At 39.8% G+C, this 24274-nt stretch overlaps 2 pseudogenes; one reads left to right on the top strand and one right to left on the bottom strand.

Annotated features, from left to right (window-relative positions):
* Positions 1–5420: 5420 nt before the first annotated feature.
* Positions 5421–8622, bottom strand: LOC115756221 (annotated as a pseudogene).
* A 7523-nt stretch (positions 8623–16145) lies between these two features.
* Positions 16146–20724, top strand: LOC115756222 (annotated as a pseudogene).
* The last annotated feature ends 3550 nt before the right edge of the window (positions 20725–24274 follow it).

The following is a 24274-nucleotide window of genomic DNA, read 5'->3' as shown; positions in this document are numbered from 1 at the left end:
AAACTTAGAAACATTGAAGAAAATCATAAAAAAAATTCAAAAAAATAAGAAAAACTAGGAGAAATTCAAAAAAAATTCTAAAAAATCACAATAAATGGGAAAAAGGCCACATTCAAGTGGTCCAACTCATTTTTGTCGATTTTGGATTCTCGAGCCTTCCAAAATGACCATTTTACCTTTGTGGACAATTTGTCCCAAAATTTTCCCAAACTACCCTTGAGCATCAATGGACTATTCTCTAAGCCATTAGGGCTTCACTAGGCATGCCATGTGACACTTCGTGTGATTGATTTGCTACGACTTATATGCACGTGATTGTTTCCTTGATGTGGGCACTTATTTTGATAATTGTGATTAATAGGATAGTCATTCCCATCTACATGAAACCCCTTAGACGTTAGAGCCGGCCTCACCTTCCGACGTATCTGCATGAAATCTTAGTTGAAAAAATCATTCAACTTAGGTACCAAAAAGGTGTGGATAACAATCTCGACGTAACTAAGTCCCCGAACCTACTTCTCTAATTTACGTAGAATTGAACGATATTTTCCGATCGCTTAATAGGGTTTCTGATCATACCCTCTAAAAAATGATTGGTGGCGACTCCGTTAGCATGCACATTACGCATATGTCATGTTACGACCTGAACCCCGCGAGCTCGCAAACATCCCCTCCGGCCACGCTTATCGTACAGTTCTCCAAGATCCAAAGGCCAACAAAAACAAAACAACACATGCGGAAGCAAAAACAAATCTCCGTATAGAAAACAACAACGATATGATAACTTGGGATGGTAAAAACAAACTTATGTACATATATATAATTGTTACCACTCTCCAACCTAGGGCTTTAGAGGCCACTATACAAGCTTGTGACCACTTATAACAAAAAGATTACGTGATCGAAGCCTGCTATGCTTCCAAAAGAAAACACTCTACAAAAGTCGAGAGGCCAACTATCCTAGGCCTCGTCCTCTCTATCCGCTACTATCTCATCCATAGCTGCCAACTCGTCTTCGTCCACTTCCGGTGGCTATTTCGCATCCGATGGCTTTACAACTTTCCCATCCTCTCCTAGTACCATGATCTCGGGGTCGGGCTCCAAACTTGCTGGTCCAGCATTGAGATGCACAACTACGCCATCTGGAGGTACAACATTAGTAGGGTCCCATTCCCCAACACCATCATAGGGAATATCGAATCCACTCAGCGGAGCCACCGACAAATCCCCGTGACGGTACGTCCATGCCACGTATATGTGGGGCTTCTAGTAGAGCTCTCCGATGTCCACCCAAACCGTAGTAGCGTGTCCATAATACACTTGATCCTCCCCAACCGGATACTCTGTCACTAGTGTATCCATATCCTGGGGAATGCCGAACCTCCGAGGTGGGTCATTCATTGTTGAGGCGGAGGGTCTAAAAAAGAAAGCTCACGACGGGGTGAGAATAAATCTCGGTAAGAAAGTCTCTAATCCTAGGTTAGGGCGCTAGTGCCTCTAAACACGTCCTAGGTAAGCAATTCCTCAACAATTCCTTCTTCAATCAATAATTCAACAAATAAATTCTAGAATATTTCATTCTTTCTCCCAAAATTGCCACACCTTTACAAAAATTCCACGTTACTCTCATATCGGCGTTCCACGCCTTAACCGTCATAAAAATATTTCACGTACTCCCAAGCCCGCGTTCGACGCCTCAGGCTATCGTACAAAATTCCACATCGACCCAAAGCCTGCGTTTAACGCATCAGGCTATCATAAAATATTCCACATTATTCCAATGCCCGCGTTTAATGCATCATGCTACAATACGTATGGACAAACCTGCGTAATAACGCCTCGGGCTATTATTTAGTCCGAATCCGCATAATAACGCCTCAGGTCACTATAACCCGCGTAATAACGTCTCGGGTTAATATCCCGCGTTTAACGCCTCGGGATAAAATAATACACAGAACCCCACGTTTAATGCCTCAAGGTAGAATGATAATAATAGAGCCTGCATCATAATACCTCAGGCAAAAATATGGTCTTATAAAATATGAATCCCGCGTCATAACGCTTCAGGGTAAAATTCCGCACTTCCGCTCGATTATTCCACTTAAGACCATATAACAACAATAATTCCTCGATCGCTTGTCCGATACCACACGGTCACATAAATCCTTCCAATCGATCAATCTTCGCCACGTGATCTTGCTAAACTTCCCGATTAGCGGACCGAGACCACACGATCTCACCAATTTTTCTCCAACAAAAGATTGGGACCATGCGATCTTTCTAATTTTCTTCAACTGCTCAATCGAGACCACTCGATTAAATTATACTGAATAAATACTCGATCGGGACCATGTGATTCACTCACGTTGAATAATTAATAAATTGGAACCACCCGACTAAATCACACTCAAGCCGATGGCTAATCGGGCCACACGATTAATTTATGCTACCACAAAAATTAATCTACGCCACACGATATTAATTATGCTAACGTAGCAATTAATACGTACCATACAATTAATCTATAGTAACATGGCAATTAATCGAGACCGTACGATTAATATACTCTAACGTGCATTTAATTTCCACCACACGATTAATCTACATAAAGCAGCAATCAATCACAGCCGTGCGATCAATCTTCCTAAGCAAGATTCAATATGGGCTGTTCGATTAAAGCATGAAAAGCTAGATTTAATCTTAGCCATCCAATATCAATCATGCATATAACTATTCACTCAAGAACACAAACTTTCTCTCTCATCTATTCATGATTTTCGGCCAAAGCAAGTTCTAGAGCAAATCCCACAAATTTTTCATCAGAACTACTCAATCTAATGTCCATTAGCAACCTAGATACCTAATCCAAGATTAGAAACCAACTTACCCAAAATCTAGCAAATTTTCCGTCGAAAAGTCGAAAATTTTTTGATCCCAACCGGCGGCTCCGGCCACTCCTCTCGGTCGGCTTCAACCCAAGTTACTCCGGCGATTCAAGGCGGTTCGCGGTGGAGGTTATGCTCTGGCGGCTCAAGGCAAAACAGGTGAGAGCTTGGGAATTTTAAAGCAATGGAGGATGGTGAGAGGGGAGTTTCGGCCAACAGAGAGAGAGTGAGGTACAGAGAGAAAGTGTTCTTGCAATTTATGAGCAAGAAAGGGTAGGATAATTTTGGGATAGATATTTTTGGGGTCTTCAAGTCAAGAAGGGCAAAAAGGTAATTTCCCCCACCAAAGACTAGTCAAATTCGGCCAAGGGGGTAATTTGATCGAAATGCCCTTCAGTCAAAGTGAAAAATTGGATATTTTCCAAGGGTAAATGGGTTTTTTTTCCATTTCCAATTCAAATTTTATTTTTCCCGAACCCTTTGGGGCGAACCGCAAAGTACCGTACACTGGATGAGGAAACGTCCAAAATTTAATTATTGGAACCCCCGAAGGTCCGATGTCAAATTTTGAAGCTCGATTCACGATCAATCTCGATAAATTGAAATTTCAGCGTATCTCAAACTAACGGGTGGCTTTTAGGAGTTATGCGTATTGACCCATGATTAATATTACGTTTAAAAATTTCTTGAGCCATGGCGACTTTGGTTGTCACTCAATTGCAAGGGTCAATCACTAGTCCCGTTAGACACGATCGTTAGAAAATAATTTAGGGACATTCGGAACCCATACGAGGTCAAACGGAATTACCCGTGATCCAAGTGTAGAGTATTATCCAAATCGTTCCTTAATCATTCTAGGATCGGCCTATATTGGTTCAAAATATTCTCTCGATAATTTTCATGGCCAAAGAGTCACTCCAGGATCAAGTTCTTAGGTCTACGTACTTGATTTTCCTAACTAGCCATTCCCATTTAGTTAGTCCGCTCAAAATGGACCATTTCTGAGTGAGATTAGACTGAAATACATCAACGAGACCTTTCATTTATTCAAGGCTTCGAAAACGAGTTGGAATACAGGATGTCACATGTCATGGAAGGGTCCGATCCTCCATTGTGAAAGGGGTCGACCATCAATTTTTAATTCATTCCCGTTGTGATTTGGGTAATGCGTCTTGGGAGGGGCTCGCATCCGAAATCCATACCATTGTGAGTGTGGACAACGATGACCCATTAACCGTCCTCACGACCTCCCAATATTGCCGGTCGCAACAAAGCGGAATAGCTAATTATTTATAACGCGAGATTTTGGTGTTTGGGAATTCAATGAGCCTTCCTCATGAGACTATTTCCTCAGAAATTCACTTGTTAAGTTGTTTACCCTTGTGCTGAGGGTGTCTAATTGTAAAAAAGAGATACTACCCTAACGATCGATAGTACTTGTCATTATTTCCGACCCTATGATTTTTCAACCAATGAGTGCTTCATACAAAACACGCGGTGATAGTATGTGGATCTAAAATAAAAAATAACCGATAGTACTATCAGACTATCAAGGAAACATTTTCCTTGTTAATACCATTACAAAAAATAAAGTTTGATGTATTGGATGACATCACTCTCTCTCTCTCACTCTCTCTCAAAGGTGTCATCTCGTTGAACTTTCAAATATTTACTCAATTTATATTGGCAAAGGTTGGATTGTGACTGATTGCTTAACTTGTTGTATGAGATTTGGTGTGTTGGAAGTCAACAAGATTTCCTCAGGAGAATATTACACGAGAAACGTACTTGCTAAGTTGTTGTGCCTATTTCTTAATGCTAATTCAAATCCAAATGAAAAAATAAATCGCTCGAAAAAGTGGGTCGATGTAATGATAAGTGGTCTTGTTTTATATATTAGCAAGATGCGGTGATTTAAAACTATAGTTTGAGTAATCCTCTATATCTTGGTTGATGATCTATTTTGCATTTATTGACACGTCAAGTTAATATTGGATGCATTTAGCGTTGGTCAGTATCATCTTGATCGGTTCACAAGTTCACCGAAAATGTCTTATTTTATTTACTAGCAAGATGCTCGTGGCTCGCACAGGTCTAAGACTATGGTTTCGTTTGTTTTGTGAAAAATTAAATGATTTGAAAAATATTTTTTCTAAAATGATTACTTATATCGCTTAAAAATATGAGCAAACAAAAAATATTTACAACGTCCACGAAAATGTTTAAGCATAAATTGTTTAAAGAGTACAAGTGTATCTTTATATCATTTTTTGGAAGGGAATCACTCTTTAACCATTGATTTGTATAGTAAATTGAAAAGATATAGAAAATGGAGAAGAGTAAGTTGAGTAAAATATAAAATATCGGAGAAAACGCATATCAAAACTAAAATTGGCATTATAATTATTTACAATCTACGAATACGTGTGTATATATGTGTGTGTGAACTATTAAGATGCTTTTAGAAAAAGAAACGCAAGCTTCATTTGTTTCGCGAAAAATAAATGATCTAAAAATATTATTTTCCTAAAGTTTTTATGGCACATCTTTAGGCTTTGGCTCAATAGAGAGAGAATTGGCATAATGAATTACGGCAGCTGATATTGGATGGCTTGATTTACTCTCGATGCTCGATACCCTTCACATTGCAAAATTGCTTTCAGGTTCTACAGTGATGCTTGATATTTTCCACTCCAATCTCAAACATGAGCTAATGATTGGAAAAGAATCTTCAACAATTCTTGATTAAGTTGAATACGTGATGGATTAGACAGATTACCAGTAGAGCAAAATGTTAAGGCCTATGTCATTGCAATTTGATTGAAAGTTGGTCACCACGAACTCTCCTCTCGTCACTGTCCCAGTTTTGTCAAAAGCACGGTTTTGACCTTTGCCAGAATTTTAAGATACCCGCCTCCTTTAAACAAGAGCCCGTCTTTTGCAGCCCTTGAAAGCGCGCAGAAGAATGTGATGGGTGTAGAGAGGATGAGTGCACAAGGACATGAGCCGACCAGCACAACTATTGCCAAGGGAAACCAGTGGTGTTCATTCTGGAGCTTCAGTGCAGCAGGAACTGCAGCAATACAAGCCGACCCCAAAGCAATTCCTACAAAGGAAAGATGGTCGTCAAGCTCATGAAATGCTTTGGAGATGAATGCTATTCTAAAAAGTGCTTGGTTGCTATTGATTTTAACCCAGTCAGTCATCTTGAAAGGGAAAGCAGTTGAATGTTTTAACTCTGACAAGCATAACTGTGCATCAATTTTCAGTTCATTCATATAAAAAAAAGCAGTAACCTGGAATACTTGTAAGCAGTTCTCCTCAAGAATTAACATCTGGGTTGCTAATTTCGTTTCTCTCCATAAAGATGTGGGGATAAACAGTTATAGAAGACGTTCGGCTGTCAGTGCATCTTTTAAGAAAGGAAATTGGGTAGCTTGCTTGCCTGGAATGTAGTATTTTGCACACTTGTCTATGAGGCCTTGCGTGCGAGACTTCTCCTTCTGAGCCTCCTCGACTAGTTTAGCCATTCGGGCCACCACACAATCTTTAGCCAAAGCTGTGGTTCTCATGCTAATATAGCCTGCAATGACAGATTGTGATCTGATGGAAAGAAGACTCGGTAATCAGAACATGCTTTGCTGCAGAAACTGGAAACCATGCATTGTTGCCATGCATGAACACTGACCATTTAAATTGATAGAGCCGGCCCAAACTGTGGAATCGACACCCTTGGCAACAGGATATGATTCCCCTGTCAACATTCTCTCATCCGTGTCGCATTTCCCATCCACAATAATTCCGTCGATTGGTATAGCTTCACCGGCCTTTACTGAAAGTACTGTGCTCATTTTCACATCAGTAACATCAACAGACTCTCCGGTCTCGGCTATGACAGCTTTTTCTAGAGTCATGCTTGCCAACGATGACATGGTTGCCAAAGCCTTGTCACAGAAAATAAACCAGATCCCTATAAACAAGAATCCTGTAACTATCCCGATAGTAAGAGATGAAGAGGGAATAATCTGTGGCAAGTATGGAATGGTGCATTTCCAGGCTTTCTTTTGGTTTGATCTCGCATAGTCTCTAAGCATAATAAGGAATATGATTTCTCTTTTCCAACTTCATTTGGAAGTTTTCTTTCCTGTGATGTTCTTTCTGTATGACTCTGTCAAGCGTCTATGGGGAAACATCGAACATCTTATCGCCGTCTTTAGTCAAAATGTACTGATTTACAAGATTTATGTCCATAGTTCAATTAAGTACCTAAGGGGAAACTTCGAACATCTTATCGCCGTCTTCAGTCAAAATGTACTGATTTACAAGATTTAAGTCCATGGTTCTATCAAACTACCTAAACAAGTTCTTTTTTCTATTTTGCTTGGATAAGTTACTAACTAGCCAAAAAATTGGAGGGAAAAACGTCCATTCTTCCCTATTTTGTCGCTAAACAGAGAATTGAATGTCGAACCTTTTGACTAGCTCTCAACTCGAGCCACTGAGCAATGGAAAATAGGAAGACTATGGAAGCAGCTTCCCAGTAATCTTGCAAGGCAAGTGTTCCTATCACTGCAAAAATTCATCATTGCAACAAGATTACTAGACCTTAATCAACTTCGCAAGATGATCTACTTATCACGTATGCACAGATGTCGGATGAATGACAAAATCATGGAGCGAGGGATCAGCCCCGCCCTTTCTTGTTGTTCGACAGCCTGCTACCTAAGAATTTCTCAGATGTGTAAGTGATATCTGAGTCTGACTTTTCGATACACGGCTACGGTCTAGCACCCTATTCGATCAAAAGCAAGACATCTATGAACTGGATTGGGAATTTCATGAAGAGTGACTTGCTCCTGCCCTAGTGCTAAGAAACAGAACTCAGTCCATAACTTCTCACACAAGAGGTCGATCAACAATGTATATTGCTGTGTATAAATGTGCCGATCCATCAATTGTTTTCGTTCATTTCACTTTGTGAGATGGTTAAAGCCCATGTCTTGACAGCGAGAAGACATGGTTAGTTTGGTGACATCACGCCTCAGCTCACGTTATACGCCACGACGGATACTTGGTTTACTTCGGCCCTTTACAATGATCATTATCCCACGAAAAACATAACGTCCAGCAAATGAGCCACATGGACTCGCATCCCATCTAGCGAAGAACAATTAATCACTTCAAAAGGATAATTACCCGAAATCAGAATGAGAACGTAGATATGGAGAGTGAGATGCTTGATGGATGCAAAGCTCCTCCAGCAATCGGCGGAAGGCCAATGACAACAGCAGCCAGAGCCAGCCATTTTAGTGGCTGATAAACATGCTCAAGAAATGACAAACCGAACAACAACCCGCAAATGATCAGTGCCGGCGAAGGCCATTTCGTCCCTGAATTGATCTTGCCCTGATGTTTGATGCTAGCTTCCAACCTCACCTTATTTAGTGCCTCAACTGCCATATTAAGTACATCAAACCATCAATACAAACGCCTAAACTGAAATTCTAGGACAAAGTAGGACTTATCACAAGCAGCTGCGATTGATCATATTCATATCAAGTTTGGACTGAGAAACGATGAGAGGGTCATGGAGGACGATGATTGTTTTTTGTCGGAAGGATGACCGAGATGTCGTTGACCCCGTCGAGTGGCCTCAGGATCTTCCCGACCAATGCAACTTCTGTGGCACGGCAAGGCCTAACACTTCGAAGTAAGTTTTCTCTGTATTGGATGCCATTCTCTCTCTCTCTCTCTCTCTCTCTCTCTCTCTCTCTCGGCAAGAAAGATGGAGCAGAGCGTTTGGCATATACACGTGTGACATTTATGGTCGTTCGGGTTCCGCTCGGGGAAGGTATCATCTGCTTGGGCTTTAAGAAATTCAGGTTTTGACTGTGAATAAGAAACCACTTATTTAGTGAGAGTTGATGCGTTGGAATTCTACAAGCCTTCCTCAGAAGGCCATCGCACGAGCAATGCACTTGCCGAGTTGTGATCTAATTAGCATCGACATTGACATGCCACGACACATCGACACGACATTTTCAACGTGACGTTTCTAAATAAATAGTAAATTGCGACACGTTATGACACGTTATATAAATAATGGACACGATAAATTATCATTTTTATAATCATTTCAATCAAATTGGTTTGATTCAAATCCACAAACAAATAAATAATAAAAAAGAGCCTAGAATAAATTTACACTAAAAACATTAATCTACCATTTGTTAATATTTGTAGAATATTAAGTTTTGATAGAAACATAAAAAAAGCTTAGACTATTTGGTTTTGATAGATTTACTTTTGACTCCTAAGATATTTAATTTTTTTGAAGTTGACCCTGTGCGCTTGACCTTGTGTGTGTCCAAATGGCATGTGAATGCTGAACTCGCGTGTCGAGAGCGTTGACCACGTGTCGGATATCCGATATGAGTGTGACACCGACACGGGGCCCCTCGGAAAGTGCATATGCTTCCTAGGTTGCGATCAATTTGTTCTTAGGGTATCTTATTTAGAGCTGTCAAATATTTGTTTTTTTGGGTTAGATCCGTCAAATAGGTTGGTCTAATCGAAAATGGTTCATTTAACCCGCTTTGACCCATTTTTGTGTAATACAAATCTAGCAACCCATACCCGGCCCGATCCATATTGCTAAAATACTCCAATATTAAATCCAGTTTAGATAAACTTGTCGAGAATGTTGGTTGTTGATCTATTATTAGTATAATTTTAACTTGGTTGTTAATCTATTTTGTACTTGTTGATACGTTAGATTAATTATCGAATACACCGAATGTTGATCGGAATCGTGTTGATCACTTCACAATGGTCGAAACTTGTATTATTTTTATTCTCAATTTTTATCAGCAGGGTTGGATTATGAATAGTTAATTATGTATAACGCCAGATTTTAGTGTTTTGGAATTCAATGGCCCTTCCTCATGAGACTATCACTTCAGAAATGCACTTATTAAGATTGTTGCCCCTTGTGCTGAGGGTGTCTAATTCTTAATACCAATACAACAACAAAAAGTAAAGTTTGATGTATTGTGGCATCACTCTCTCTCTCTCTCTCTCTCTCTCTCTCTCTCTCTCTCTCTCTCTCTCTCTCTCTATAAGGTGTCATCCTCTTGGACTTTCACATATTTACCCAATTTATAGCGGCAAAGGTTGGATTATGACTAATTAATTAACTTATTGCATGAGATTTGGCGTGTTGGAAGTCAACAAGATTTCCTCAGGAGAATATTACACAAGAAATGTACTTGCTAAGTTGTTGTGTCTAATTCTTAATACTAAAACAAATACAAATGAAAAAGTAATTCGCTCCAAAATATGTGTCGATGTTATTATAAGTGGTCTTATTTCATATATCAGCAAGATGCCGTGATTTAAAACTATGATTTTAAGTTCCATTCATTTCGCAGAAAACAACTTGCAAGAAAATATTTTTTGAATTTTCCGGCGTTCAGCTCATGAAAAATAAACGAATCAAGGAAAAAATTTCCTCCCATGAAAAAAACACATTCAAAAGTAGAGAAAATGATTTCATCTTTTTGAGAAGAGGAAAACATTTTTCCTCATATTTTCTATCTCCACTCTTTCATATTTATGTTCTTTTTAATTATTTTTTATTTCCTTCTTTTTTAAAGAACTCAAAATTTTTATTTATTTTATAATTTTTTATCTTCTCTTTTCCATTTTTTTTGTCTTTTTCTTCTTCATCGGCTAGTCATTAGCCACGACCATGACCAACTACTATCCGCAAGCGAACAAGGCCAATCCTCCCCCGAGGCGGGCGTGGAGAGGCCCGGCCTCGCTTGAGGTCAACTAGCTTGAACTTGTTGGGCTCGAACGATGCCAGGTGTCGTTCTCTTGTGGCAAGACAAGGCTTTGCTTGAGGGCGGCGAGGCTCAAGCTCACCTGCAGAAGGTCGCTGTGGCTGGCGATTGGCAAAAGAGGGGAAAAGACAAGAAAAGAAAAGAGAGAAAAAAATAAAAATAAAAATTGTTGTGTCTAGCAATATCACCTAGAGGGGATGAATAGGTGATTCTAAATGGTTTCAAAACTTAATGCAGAATTAGACAAGTTAAAGTAGAATTTGAATAAAGTTCAAGAACATATTTAGAACAAAAATGTGCAATAGACTAAGCACGGTAGAAAGAGTTTATAGTTTGAGAGAATTGCATACAAATTTATAGTGGTTCACCTTAGGTAAGCCTACGTCCACTCTCTCGTATTGACAGTCGATTGGCTATATTCAACTAGATGAATCGTTGAAAGGTTACAAGTGATATCATACTTTTTTACTCTAACAAAACCTCTCAAAGGTAAAGGGGAAAAGTACACTAGAAGTGCCATAACTTTTGTACGGCGTTCACTTAAGTGCCATAACTTTCAAAACGTTCACTTAAGTGCCATAACTTTTAAAAATCGTTCACTTGAGTGCCATGTTGACGTGGCAGCCGGGAAAGCCGACGTGGCAGTCGGAAAAGTTACTGTAGACGCCGGAAAGATGACGTGGCATGCCGGAAAGATGACGTGGCATGCCGGAAAGCTGATGTGGCACGCGCGGAAAAGTTACCGTAGCACTCAAGTGAATGATTTTGCTCTGATGTAGCACTCAAGTGAACGATTTTTGAAAGTTATGACACTTAAGTGAACGTTTTGAAAGTTATGGCACTCAAGTGAACGCCGTACACAAGTTATGGCACTTCTAGTGTATTTTTCCCAAGGTAAAGTATATAGCTCTCGAGAACAAGCATATGAATCTGAAAAACTTAAGCACTTTGAAATTCTAAGTTTTGATCTCTCTCGAATCGGTCACCATGTATCTTCCTTTTATACTCCTTCAACCTTGAACTAGCCATTGCAAAGATCCTCCAATGATCGCTCTTCAATCGTTGATTGGACGTCATCAATCTTGATTAGAAGATATTGTATCTAAAGAGATTTGGTAGCATTGGAGTAGAGTGTGAACCCTTTCGATTCGATCGCCCATAAAACTAAATCTTTAGTTTTCATAAGCGGAGTTATTCAAATATGGAAATTTTCTTATCCTATGGAAGATAATTTCCAATCAAGGATACTCTACCAATTTGTTTGTAAAATAATCATGTCAATTAAATATTACAAACTTCCACCAATAATGTAGCCAATTTGAAAACCTGCCAAATGTGAATCTTCAAAATCCGGACAGATTGTATTGCAGAATTTGAAGAAAACTCAAATGCGATCTTCAGAAGTAGAAGAGTCTTTTGGATTTGAACAGACTAGAACAGTGAATATGAGTTTCGATAAAGTCCTTGTTGATGTTTACATAAACCTTCTCCAAAGATAAAGATTGAATTTTCATAAGTGATATCCCACTTCATCCGAATAAAAAGATACATCTTATTCAGAAGCACATATATGACTACTTCATTTTGAGTCGGAATACCATGTTTGGAACAATATAAACTTTTTATTCATGTGTTATACCGCAATAAAGTGTTTGAAAGCATTAACCAGGTTTTTTCTTAAAAAGGATAGTTTTGTCAAAATCAAAATATTCAGAGAAATGTTTTCTCAATAATCTCCCATTTTTTGATGATGACAAAACTTCCTCAGCAAAATGTAAATTTTGAAAAAAAAAATTTGACTAGTAATTTAGTACAAGAAAGATCTCACAGATATTTAAATAGATAAAGATTGAGAATCTTTCAAAGGAATGAATTTGAATCTGAATGGTATGACACTCCGAATACTGAGCATTCATTCATACGACACAATAAGGCTTGGAAGCATATCGCCGTGTCGTCGTTTTTCATATAACACTTTGAACATTTTGCTTTGCACTATGCATTGCCTCCGCAATCATTGGTTCCTGCAGTAGTATAGAGGTAACTTCTCCCCTTTTTCATCAGTAATAAATGCAAAAATATGAAAATGTAACTGCGAACCATAGGGACTTTATTTAAAGAGCAAGAGTATCAGATCATAATAAGGCTGTGATAGGATGTTCAAAACAAACCATACCAAGCCCGATTCAGAAACAAATCAAAATAAGCACCAGAAACTTTAAAAATAGTTTTAAGTCGACTGTGGTGAATTTGGATTTGCAGAAAAAGTAGAAACACCATCTGGCTCATTTTCATCGTCCTTTGCAACATTTTCATTCTGGTTTTAATTAGCACCGCTTGTCCCCGCAATCGTAGAAGTGAAATTCCTCAGGGTCAACAGTTCAGGGACTTCACTGGTGATCCTCTCTTCCCAAATGAGAGTGCAAGTACCCAAACTAGCCATTTTAGCACAGAAAAGCCAAAGATGTTTATCAAGCATTGACTCAAAAGTGCTCATTTGCTTCATGTTCCTTCTCCAGCAAATTCAGCCTCTACATCACTTCTTTGTAAAGAAGTTCCATGTTCTTTTGAACATAAAACTGAGAAGATCTTGTATCCCACCTATTCCTTGATGAAGGCATTGAGAGTCTCTTTTGGATTCAGTTTCTAAGCAGGCGTCCTAGCCTTCCCTTCATCAGTCATCGGTGCTTTTACTTTGCCTGAGGAATCCCCCTTAGAAATAGATTCTGAAATGTTCTGTGACTGAGTCTCCCCTGAATTTGAATAGAGATTTCTTCTGAAGTTCTCATTTTCTTCTCTACAGCATCAGATTCTTTCTCCTTAGATTGCTCCTCCTAAGTTACAACAGTAGATTCATTCTCCTTAGATTGTTCCTCCTGATCATTTTGCCTCTGTACTTGTGTAAAGGCTTCAACATTTTCTTGTTGCTCCCCCTGAATCTCTGTCGTCTTTTCTTGACTCAGCAGCCAATTCCTCAGTAGCATCCACAGATGGTTCATCATTAACCACTGTGTCAGTTTTCATTTCCTTAGATTCAGAGGACTCTATGTCTCTTAGGGTAAAGATAAGCTCCTCTAGACTGACTGCTTCCTCCCTTTCGTCAACTCTTTCTTGCCACATTCCAATGTACATTTCTCCGTCAAATTCAGCCTCCCTCTCTGCTCTTTCAGCAGACGTTTCATCAATCTCCATTCTTTCTCAACCTTCACGCATTTGAGTTTGAGGGAAATCTTCTTCTGTCATCAAGAATTTCCTACTCATCTATGCTACCAACATTCTCAGCAATGTCTTCTCCTCCTTCAGCCTTGTAATCACCCTGGTCATCATCATCTGAGCTTTCATCATCACCGGGGTTCTTCTTGGATGACTTTGTGAAAGTCCTTTCATCATCTGAATTTGTCGAATGAGCCTCTTTTTCATCAAGAGACTCATCCTGAAGTTGAATAGATGATTTCTTTCCTTTCTGAATCTTCTTTCCATTCTCCTCAATAGTCTTCCTCCTCTTTGCAGATCTTTCTGCACCTTCAAACTGCTTTTCCAGTTCAACTTTCATAAGCTCTTTGCTTTTGTTGACCTATCCTCTACTTGTTAGTCTGAAACCCATCTTCTGAATCATGATTTCTCCAGCCACCACGATGGGGTTTGAGTAAGTGTCAACTCAGTAGAAAGAGGAACTTTATGTTACTTCAAAATCAAAGAAACCAGGCCAACATATGTCAATTGTCCCTTTGTTTTGTGCACAGTTCTATACGTGTGCAAAAAGATAGTATGAGCAAGGGAGAAATCATAACCTGTTATCAAAACCCACATCAACTTTGCTTCAAACTTAGGGATATCTGTTTTGGAAGAAACCTTTAAGCGCAGACACTGAACAACAGTCTTGTGTATAACCGCGTACTTTAAGAGAAAGTCATTATAGGCCACATGAACCTTTAAATCTCTGCTGTAGTTCTCTTTCCCAGTGAGATAATTGTATGCTGCTTCTGGTTGAATGTCAATGGGCTTGAATTCACTCGCCTTTACTTCCATGATCTTAGCCGGTTCAGTTATATGCAAAGTGTAACAAGTATCTCCAACATAGTAGGAAAAAAATTCAGGACCAGCAAAGACAGTGTAGAATAAAAATAGGCAACCAAGTCAGGGAGGTTTTCTTCTCTGAGTTCTCTTGAGGACTAGATCTCATCAAGGCTTCCTTGTGGCGATCGAATTCAACTTATCGAACAAGATCGCGAATTCTCTTGTTCGTGGTGTTATAGCGTTGATTGGTTGACACGGGTTCGTCAATAGGTCGCGTTCATACCGAGATTACCAATCACGGGTTCGATTGGGGGTTGAGGTTAGCAAATTCGCAACTCCTAGATCTTCGTAGAACGATTACCTTCCTCAACGATTCACATCATTTGGTATCAGAGCTGGTTCTACAAGGTCAAGTTATCTTACTTTTACTGCTTTTCGTTAAGCAATCTAGGGTTTATAGAATTAGGGATTCGTTGTTAATCGAATTAAAGTTTTGAATCTGTTCTTGCTGCATTTTCAATTTTGAATTAGGGTTTTCGGTCCTAAGGTTTCGTATTGTATTTGAGTTCGTAAAAAAAAAAAAATTCGGTAAAAAAAAAAAAAAGGGCCGAACAAAAAAAAATCAAGAAGGTAACTTGTTTGTTAGTTGGACCGAATTGAAGTTTCAGCAGCAGAAATTGAGTTTGAAATTTGAAAATTAGCGAAAGTTGTTGGATTGCTGAATTGAGCGATATATTGCCGGATTGATTTCTGATCTTGCTTGGTAGTTTAGTCGACTATTGTGAGGAGCTTAAGAAATTGGATCTAGTCTAATAAAGAGCTTGGGAGAAAGAAACGAGAGGTAAAAGACAAGAGTGTGTGAGCTTAATTGAGGGAAGAAAAAGCCGAAATTGAGTTAAACACGAGGGGAGTGACAAACACCTTTAGCGAAACACGTGAGGGAGTGTTTGGTGAGGTTTCTTTATCTCTAACGTTTTTCTTACGGGTTTAAGTTATGGCGGGTGATCAAGAAAGCGTGAATCAAAATGAGGATGGTTCCAAACAAAAGGATGAAGCAATTTTAGCAAGCATCTAGCGGTTGAGCTTACAACTTGAAGCACTTAGCAATCGAGTTATGAGGTGTGAGACGAGGCTCGATGGTGATTGAGAGCCACCACGAGGGAGGCCACAAAACCAGCGAGATGAGCCTAGGGAACAACCTAGATAGTAGCGGCAATTTGAAGATGAATATGTGTCCGATACAGAAGATGATTGAGATGGCAGGTTTGGGAAGAGGAACAGACGTCGAGGGTTTAGAAATCGAGAAGATGGTGAACTTAGTAACATCAAGATGAAGATTCCATCTTTCTAAGGAAAGAATGATCCCGATGCATATCTATATTGGAAAAAACGAATGGAGATGGTATTTGATTGCCAACGATATTCGGAGCTCAAGAAGATAAAAATTGCAGCTGTTGAATTCACCGATTATGCTATAACATGGTGGGATCAACTTGTGACTAGCGGGAGACGTAATGGTGAGGGGTCGATAGAAACGTGGGATGAGATGAAAGCGGTGATGAGGAGGCGCTTTATACCTAGTCATTACCACCAGACTTGTTCCACAAGCTGCAGAATCTCACACAAGGCGATAGGAGTGTGGAAGAGTATCATAAAGACATGGAGATTGCCATGATCCGTACTAATGTGGTAGAGGATCGTGAGGCTACAATGTCACGATTCTTGAGTGGTTTGAGCCGAGATATAGCAAGGGTGGTAGAGCTGCAACATTATGTTGAGTTGGAAGAATTGGTGGATAAAGCTATCAAAGTTGAGAGGCAATTGAAGATGGATTGAAATTACAAGAGCGGTGGAGGTTCAAGTTCGAATTGGAAGCCCAATTGGAAGAGAGATGAGAGCTGAATTGGAAGGGAAACAACTCTAAGGCTAAAACTTCAAAGGAGAAGGAGAAGCACGGCAGAGTTGGTTAGAATCCGACTTCGGGTAAAACTGAAAATCCTAACACTAGAACTCGTGAAATTAAATGTTTCAAGTGTTTAGGCATGGGTCATATCGCAAATCAGTGTCCTAATAGGAGGGTGATGATAATGACTAGACTTGGAGATGTTCAATCTAAAAGTGACAGGGAGGAAGAGGATGTTGAGATGCCATCGTTAAAGGACTGTAGCGATGTTGAGATGCCGGTCAAAGGTGAATTGATGGTGGTTAGGCGTTCTCCGAGTGTTCAAGTTAAGGAGGAGGAGTATCACCAACAACGAGATAATCAGTTCCATACAAGATGCTTGGTGAATGATAATCTGCTCTATACAAGTTAAGGAAGGGAAACAACTCTAAGGCTGAAACTTCAAAGGAGAAGGAGAAGCATGGCAGAGTTGGTTAGAATCCGACTTCGGGTAAAATTGAAAATCCTAACACCAAAACTCGTGAAATTAAATGTTTCAAGTGTTTAGGCGGGGGTCATATCGCAAATCGGTGTCCTAATAGGAGGCTGATGATAATGACTAGACTTGGAGATGTTCAATCCGAAAGTGACGGGGAGGAAAAGGATGTTGAGATGCCACCGTTAGAGGATTGTAACGATGTTGAGATGCCGATCAAAGGTGAATTGATGGTGGTTAGGCGTTCTCTGAGTGTTCAAGTTAAGGAGGAGGAGTATCACCAACAACGAGATAATCTGCTCCATACAAGATGCTTGGTGAATGGTAAGATTTGTAGTTTGATTGTTGATGAGGGTAGTTGCATGAATGTAGCAAGTTGTACCATGGTAGAGAAGGTTGGATTAAGGATTGAAAAACACCTTAGACCATATAGATTGCAGTGGTTGAATGATAATGGAGAAGTGAAGGTGTCAAAGCAAGTCCGAGTCCCATTTGAGATAGGGAGATATAAAGACAAGGTGATGTATGATGTTGTACCTATGCAAACAGGCCATCTTTTACTTGGTAGGCCATGACGGTATGATCGGAAAGTACATCATGACAGGTACACTAACCGATATTCGTTGGTAATGAATCAGAAGACTTACACTTTGGTACCGATGACACCTACTGAGGTGTATGAAAATCAACCGAAACTACAATGTGAAGTCAAGAGGGAGAGAAAAGAAGATTCTGAGAAGCAAAGAAAAGCAGTGGGTGAGAAGAATGGAGTGGTAAAAGCCGAGGGAAAAGGAGAAAGGAAAGAAAAGAGAAGAGAGAAAAGAATTTCCTTGCGAAATCGAGTGAAGTGAGGAGAACTTTACTTCTGGATCGACCGATGCTTGTACTTTTGTACAAGGAGGCACTTTTTACTATTAACGAACTTGACCCAAGTTTGCCTAGTTCTGTCGTGTCTTTATTGCAGGAATTTGAAGATGTCTTTCCCGATGAGATTCCCGGAGGTCTACCACCGATTCGAGGCGTAAAGCATCAAATTGATTTGATTCCCGGTGCGCCATTATCTAACCGACCCGCATATCGAAGCAATCCCGAGGAGACAAAGGAACTTCAGCGGCAAGTTAGCGAATTACTGGAGCGAGGATATGTGCGAGAGAGTCTTAGCCCATGTGCTGTTCCTATTTTGTTGGTGCCAAAGAAGGATGGGTCTTGGCGCATGTGTATTGATTGCTGAGCAATCAATAACATTACGGTAAAGTATCGACATCCTATTCCTAGGCTAGATGACATGTTGGATGAATTGCATGGAGCTTGCATTTTTACTAAAATTGATCCGAAAAGTGATTATCATCAGATTAGAATGAAAGAAGGGGATGAATGGAAAACTGCATTTAAGACCAAATATGGGTTGTATGAGTGGTTAGTCATACCATTTGATTTAACGAATGCACCTAGTACTTTCATGCGACTTATGAATCATGTTCCGCGTGCTTTTATTGGTTGATTTGTGGTTGTCTATTTTGATGATATCTTGATATATAGTCGAAGCCTTGATGACCCTATTGAGCATGTGCGAGCTGTTTTGCGGGTTTTAAGGGACAAACAATTATATGCTAACCTAAAGAAGTGCTCTTTTGTGACTAACAAATTAGTATTTCTAGGGTTTGTTGTTGGTGCTGATGGAATATAGGTTGATGAAGAAAAGGTGAAAGCAATCCGTGAATGGCCAACATCTAAGATAATAGGAGAGGTGCGCAGCTTTCACGGCTTAGCTAGTTTCTATCGCAGATTTGTGAAGGATTTCAGCACCATCGCCGCACCTTTAATCGAGGTTATCAAGAAGAACGTGGGTTTCATGTGGGGAGAAGAGCAAGAGAGAGCATTCAATTTGTTAAAGGATAAGCTAACTAATGCTCCTTTGTTGTCTTTACCAAATTTCAGTGTTACTTTTGAAATAGAATGTGATGCTTATGATATAGGAATTGGAGCCGTGTTGATGCAAGAAGGACGTTCCATAGCTTATTTCAGCGAGAAGTTAAGCGGAGCAACATTGAATTATCCAACTTACGATAAAGAGATGTATGCTTTGGTGCGATCTTTGGAGACTTGGCAACATTATCTATGGCCAAAAGAGTTCGTGATCCACACCGACCACCAGAGTTTGAAGTACTTGAGGGAGTAGCAAAAGTTGAACAAAAGGCATGCCAAATGGATGGAGTTCATCGAGACTTTTCCATATGTAATCAAGTACAAGAAAGGTAAGAAAAATGTGGTAGTCGATGCACTTTCTCGAAGGTTCGCAATTCTAACTACTTTAGGAGCAAAGTGTCTAGGATTTGAGCATATCAAAGAATTATATATGGATAATAATGACTTTGGAAGAGTGTTTAAAGCTTGTGAGCATGCTGCGTTTAAAAAATTCTATAGGCATGATAGATACCTCTTTCGTGAAAACAAGTTGTGTTTGCCTAGATGCTCTTTGCGAGAGTTGTTAGTGCGAGAGGCGCATAGTGGCACCTTAATGGGACATTTTGGCATAAATAAAACTTATGAAGTACTGCATGAACATTTTTATTGGTCACACATGAAACGAGATGTCACACGTGTTTGTGAAAGATGTATTGCTTGTCAGCAGGCTAAGTCTACAACAAACCACATGGCTTGTATACTCCTTTGCCTATCCCGACGCATCCTTGGGTTGATATTTCTATGGATTTTGTGTTAGGACTGCCTAGGTCTAAGCATGGTAGAGATTCTATTTATGTGGTTGTAGATCGATTTTCGAAAATGGCTCATTTTATACCTTGTCATAAATCCGATGATGCATCGCATATTGCTGATTTGTTCATTTGTGAGGTTGTGCGTTTGCATGGCATGCCTAGGTCCATTGTTTCTGATCGAGATACTAAATTTCTTAGCTACTTTTGGAAGACATTGTGGAAGAAGTTAGGTACACAGCTTTTATTTTCTACTACTTGTCATCTACAAACCGATGATCAAACCGAAGTAGTTAATAGGACTTTAGGGACTTTATTGCGTGCTATCATTAAAAAGAATATTAAGTCTTGGGAAGATTGTTTACCTCATGTTAAGTTTGCTTATAACAAGAGCGTGCATTCTGCTACTAAATTCATACCGTTTGAGGTTGTTTATGGTTTTAATCTATTAACTTCGTTAGATTTAACCCCTTTGCCTATTGATGAGTGTGTGGATTTAGATTGTGCTAAGAAAGTTGAATTTGTGAAGACTTTGCATGAAAAGATGCGGCTGAATATTGAGCACAAGACAGAGCAATATGCAAAGCAAGTCAACAAAGGGCGCAAGAATGTAGTGTTTGAGCCCGGTGATTGGGTTTGGGTTCATATGTGCATAGAGCGTTTTCTCAAATAATGACTTTCTAAGTTGTTACCGCGAGGGGATGGACCATTCATGGTGTTGGAGAGAGTCAACGATAATGCCTACAAGCATGATCTTCCAGGTGAGTATGGTATTAGTGCTACTTTCAATGTTTCTGACTTGACTCTTTTTGATGCAGGCGATGATTTGAGGGCAAATCCTTTGCACGGGAGATGGAATGATGTGGACATCGAGCCCTATCGATGAGGAGGTGCTAGGGACCCATTATCCTATTCGCTAGGCCTCATCACTCGAGCGAGAGCAAAGGAATTCAAGCAAGCTGTCGGTGTCATGGTTCAAGATCTTTGGAATAGAGACAATATGGATTCGAGACTTGAAGATTCTATAGCTCCTAAAGCTCCTTGGCGCAACAATATCACTTTTGGTTCCAACGACTTCGGGACGCTTGGAAACGGGCCACTAATCAATACTCACTATTTTAGTAGTGATTGACGACGTTTTTTAGCGATTCGGAATCATTTAGATGGACTTTTAGGCTTTTTTCTATTTTTAGGCGAATTTTCATTAATTAAGGATATTTTTGTAATTTTGCTTTATTAGGGCTAGCACCCTATATAAGGGAGCGTATAGGTTTCTGATAACTTAACTTTGATTTATAATATTATACAGAGAGGTTTTCTTCTTTGAGTTCTCTTGAGGACTATATCTTATCAGGGCTCCTTTGTGGTGATTGAATTCAACTTATCGAGCAATATCGTGAATTCTCTTGTTCATGGCGTTATAACGTTGATTGGTTGACATAGGTTCGTCAACAGGTCGAGTTCATACCGAGATTAACAATTACAGGTTCGATTGGGGGTTGAGGTTAGCAAATTCGCAACTCCTAGATCTTCGTAGAATGATCACCTTCCGCAACGATTCACATAAGTTCCTTTAGTAGCCTTCCACCAGTACTTCGTACTACCATGTAACCGGTATTCTGCTAATGCTACACGGTCAACTTTCGAACACTCGAGAAATGAGAATATCTTTTCGAGTTCATCGATCCACAACTCCGTCTCATTAGGATTTCCTGTACTAGAAAGTTTAGAAGGTTGTAACTTTAAAAATTGCTCAATTAAACCCTGCATATGACGTCCGCCATGTCCGGTCCCATTTCGGGACGTCGAAGCGTTACCAAAGACATTGGCCACCTGCTGTTGGACTTGCTACTCCATGAGGTTACCAATCCGAGCCAAGGCTTGTAGAATTCCATCCAATCGGGGGTCCTGTGTTGATTTTCCTCGGGTACTCATCTTATTCTATGGTCAAGAAGCTAATTGAAGGGCAGTTCTATACAAACACCACCAAATTATTAGCAATTCAAAACATATAACGGTAAAGAAAAAATGAAATTAGCAATCATACACACTTAGCGCATTTTTTCTCCTAACCATCTAAACCCATAACTCCATTGCACCTTATCATTCTAGGGATAACCCCGCTCTGATACCAAGATTAGATGTGACACCCCGACCAGGCCTTAACACCACATGAGAGGCATAATGTTCCCGATGGTGTTCTCAGCTTGGTGCCAATTAGAGCCAAAACCGGTTGAGGCTATGAGACCTAGGTGTCGTGGGGAGGTTTGATGATGTCCCAAGCATGTCAACCTCAGCTCCTCCCTTGATATATATATTTTCAATAATTTAGTTCATGCGGTATGTAATTTGATTTTCGGCAACTAAGCGATCGTGGTAAGAAGGAAAACACATGACGAACATACATAACAAAGTATACTATCTCATTATTGTATTATGCGTCTCATTTACATTACTAATTCACATATACTATTTAGCATCACCTAGTATAAGTATATATTTATTTCTATGTACATATGCGTCGGTTAGGTTTCGATTACGCCTAGTACCTCTAGTGGCGATGGCGATCCAAAATGTAGTTCATCCAAAAGGTTGTCCTCCCTTCCTTATAAAATATTTCTGACCCTCCTCTGCGGCTACATATATCATTTGGCCACCCACCGCCGTTGAAACCCGGTGGTCCATCAAAATTACGAATTGGGCCACGTAAATCTCCATCGAACAAAATATAGCACACCACATAACGATGCAGGACCCAATGATCTAGTCTCTCCTCCATGTACAAAGTAGGAAGGTAGCGTCGGAAGGTGGTGCGACTCTCTTTATCTACGATATCGACATGAGTAACTTAAATTGACATCACAAGGCCGAATCGTGGAGGCGGAATGGCAGTCATACCTACAAATCTAAAAAGTTAAGGAATGCGAAACAACTTCTCGGTAAGTAAATGTCTAAACCTAATCTAAGAAGTTGGCTACCACCAAACCCATGAGACATGCAATTAAAATATAAATTGGCAAGAACATATCATTATCTCGGCTTTATGAGCAATCAGAAACAAGCATACGATCCTCATCATTTCATGTTCGTCCCATGCTTTTTTCACAGGGCCACTCATCCACTCTTGATGAAGCATCTCAACATGCACAATTTTGAGGCATCCCGTAGGGCAACCCATCATTGCCTCGAGAAAGTGTTTTCGTCATTTTGTTCGATCTGTCCCATATCGAGCCTCTCGATCGGGATACGTCCGCTCGCCCACATGTGAGGCATATCATATCATGTACGATAAGCTCACCACGATGGGCAATAAGGCATGAAAGAAAGCATGCATGATTACAACTTTCTCATGCAAGGGCACAAGTTGGCACTAGCCTCAGACCCTAACAAAGGTTTAGAAATTCACTTACATATCTTGTGTTCAAGAACTATTAAAAAGGATGGAGTAAGAAGTCGGCGGTGGCAGGTCGTAGCCTCATATAGCCATTGGTATGTATGCGGTGGTCCGGTGAGGGAGTTAGCATATGAGGGTGGCGGCTGATTATAGTGGTAGTGGGTGAGTGTGAGCTGAGTAAGGGAGTAAGAAAGAGAGTGACGTGAAAATAGGGTGGATTCAAGAAAGCTCTTGGCTAATTTATAGCCTTGCTTCTTGTCTTGTTCTCTAAGTTGGACTTTATCCTATGCATTTTCCACTTGGCACCATCTTGTTCTTTTTCATTTGCCACATACTCTCAATGGTTGAAGAGGCAAATGATCGTAGGTCCATGGGGCTTGTTAACAACTCATCCACCTAGCTAATCTAAGAAGTCTATAGTCTTAGGTTGGACATTTATCTAATGAAGTCTTCTCCTTATGCCATACGCCTATATGAGGTGTCATCCTATTGATGACATTTAATTAATCCAAGCTTATTCTCTAATGACAATTAAGATCTTCTAATGACATTGATTAATTATGTTCCTAGATATTTCTTAGTGAGTACGACAGTGATGGATGACACAAGCATTGGAGTTATTAGCGCCGTCCAAACTCGAGGATCGATCTAAGTTGTTGTCGGTGGATATGGTCGATACATGGTCGATTGTAACATGGTAGGGTTGGTACATCGCCGGTCATGGCTAAATTTGTGATCGGCGTGGCAAGCGTCTCTAATTAGTCCTCTTCTTAATAATACTATGTCAACTCAAGATCACTATTAATGGCAATTTGGAGATTCTAATGACATGGGTCATGATTGGTCAAGGATCCTGTAATCTTCTTAGAAAAACGTGTTTGACTATTCAAAGATTTGGTAATCATTACAAAAGATTCTATTTCACTCAGTCAAAAATTTGGTAATGATTGCAAAAGATTCTGTATGACCCAATCAAAGATTTAGTAATGGTTAGTCCTCTAATCATTGGTCGTAATATTTTTTGATATCCGTGTCAATGTGG

The sequence above is a fragment of the Rhodamnia argentea genome, chromosome 4 (assembly GCF_020921035.1).
Source record: "Rhodamnia argentea isolate NSW1041297 chromosome 4, ASM2092103v1, whole genome shotgun sequence".
Classification (NCBI taxonomy): domain Eukaryota; kingdom Viridiplantae; phylum Streptophyta; class Magnoliopsida; order Myrtales; family Myrtaceae; genus Rhodamnia; species Rhodamnia argentea.
Note: the sequence above shows the minus strand (reverse complement) of the source record. Positions and strands in the feature narration are given on the sequence as shown.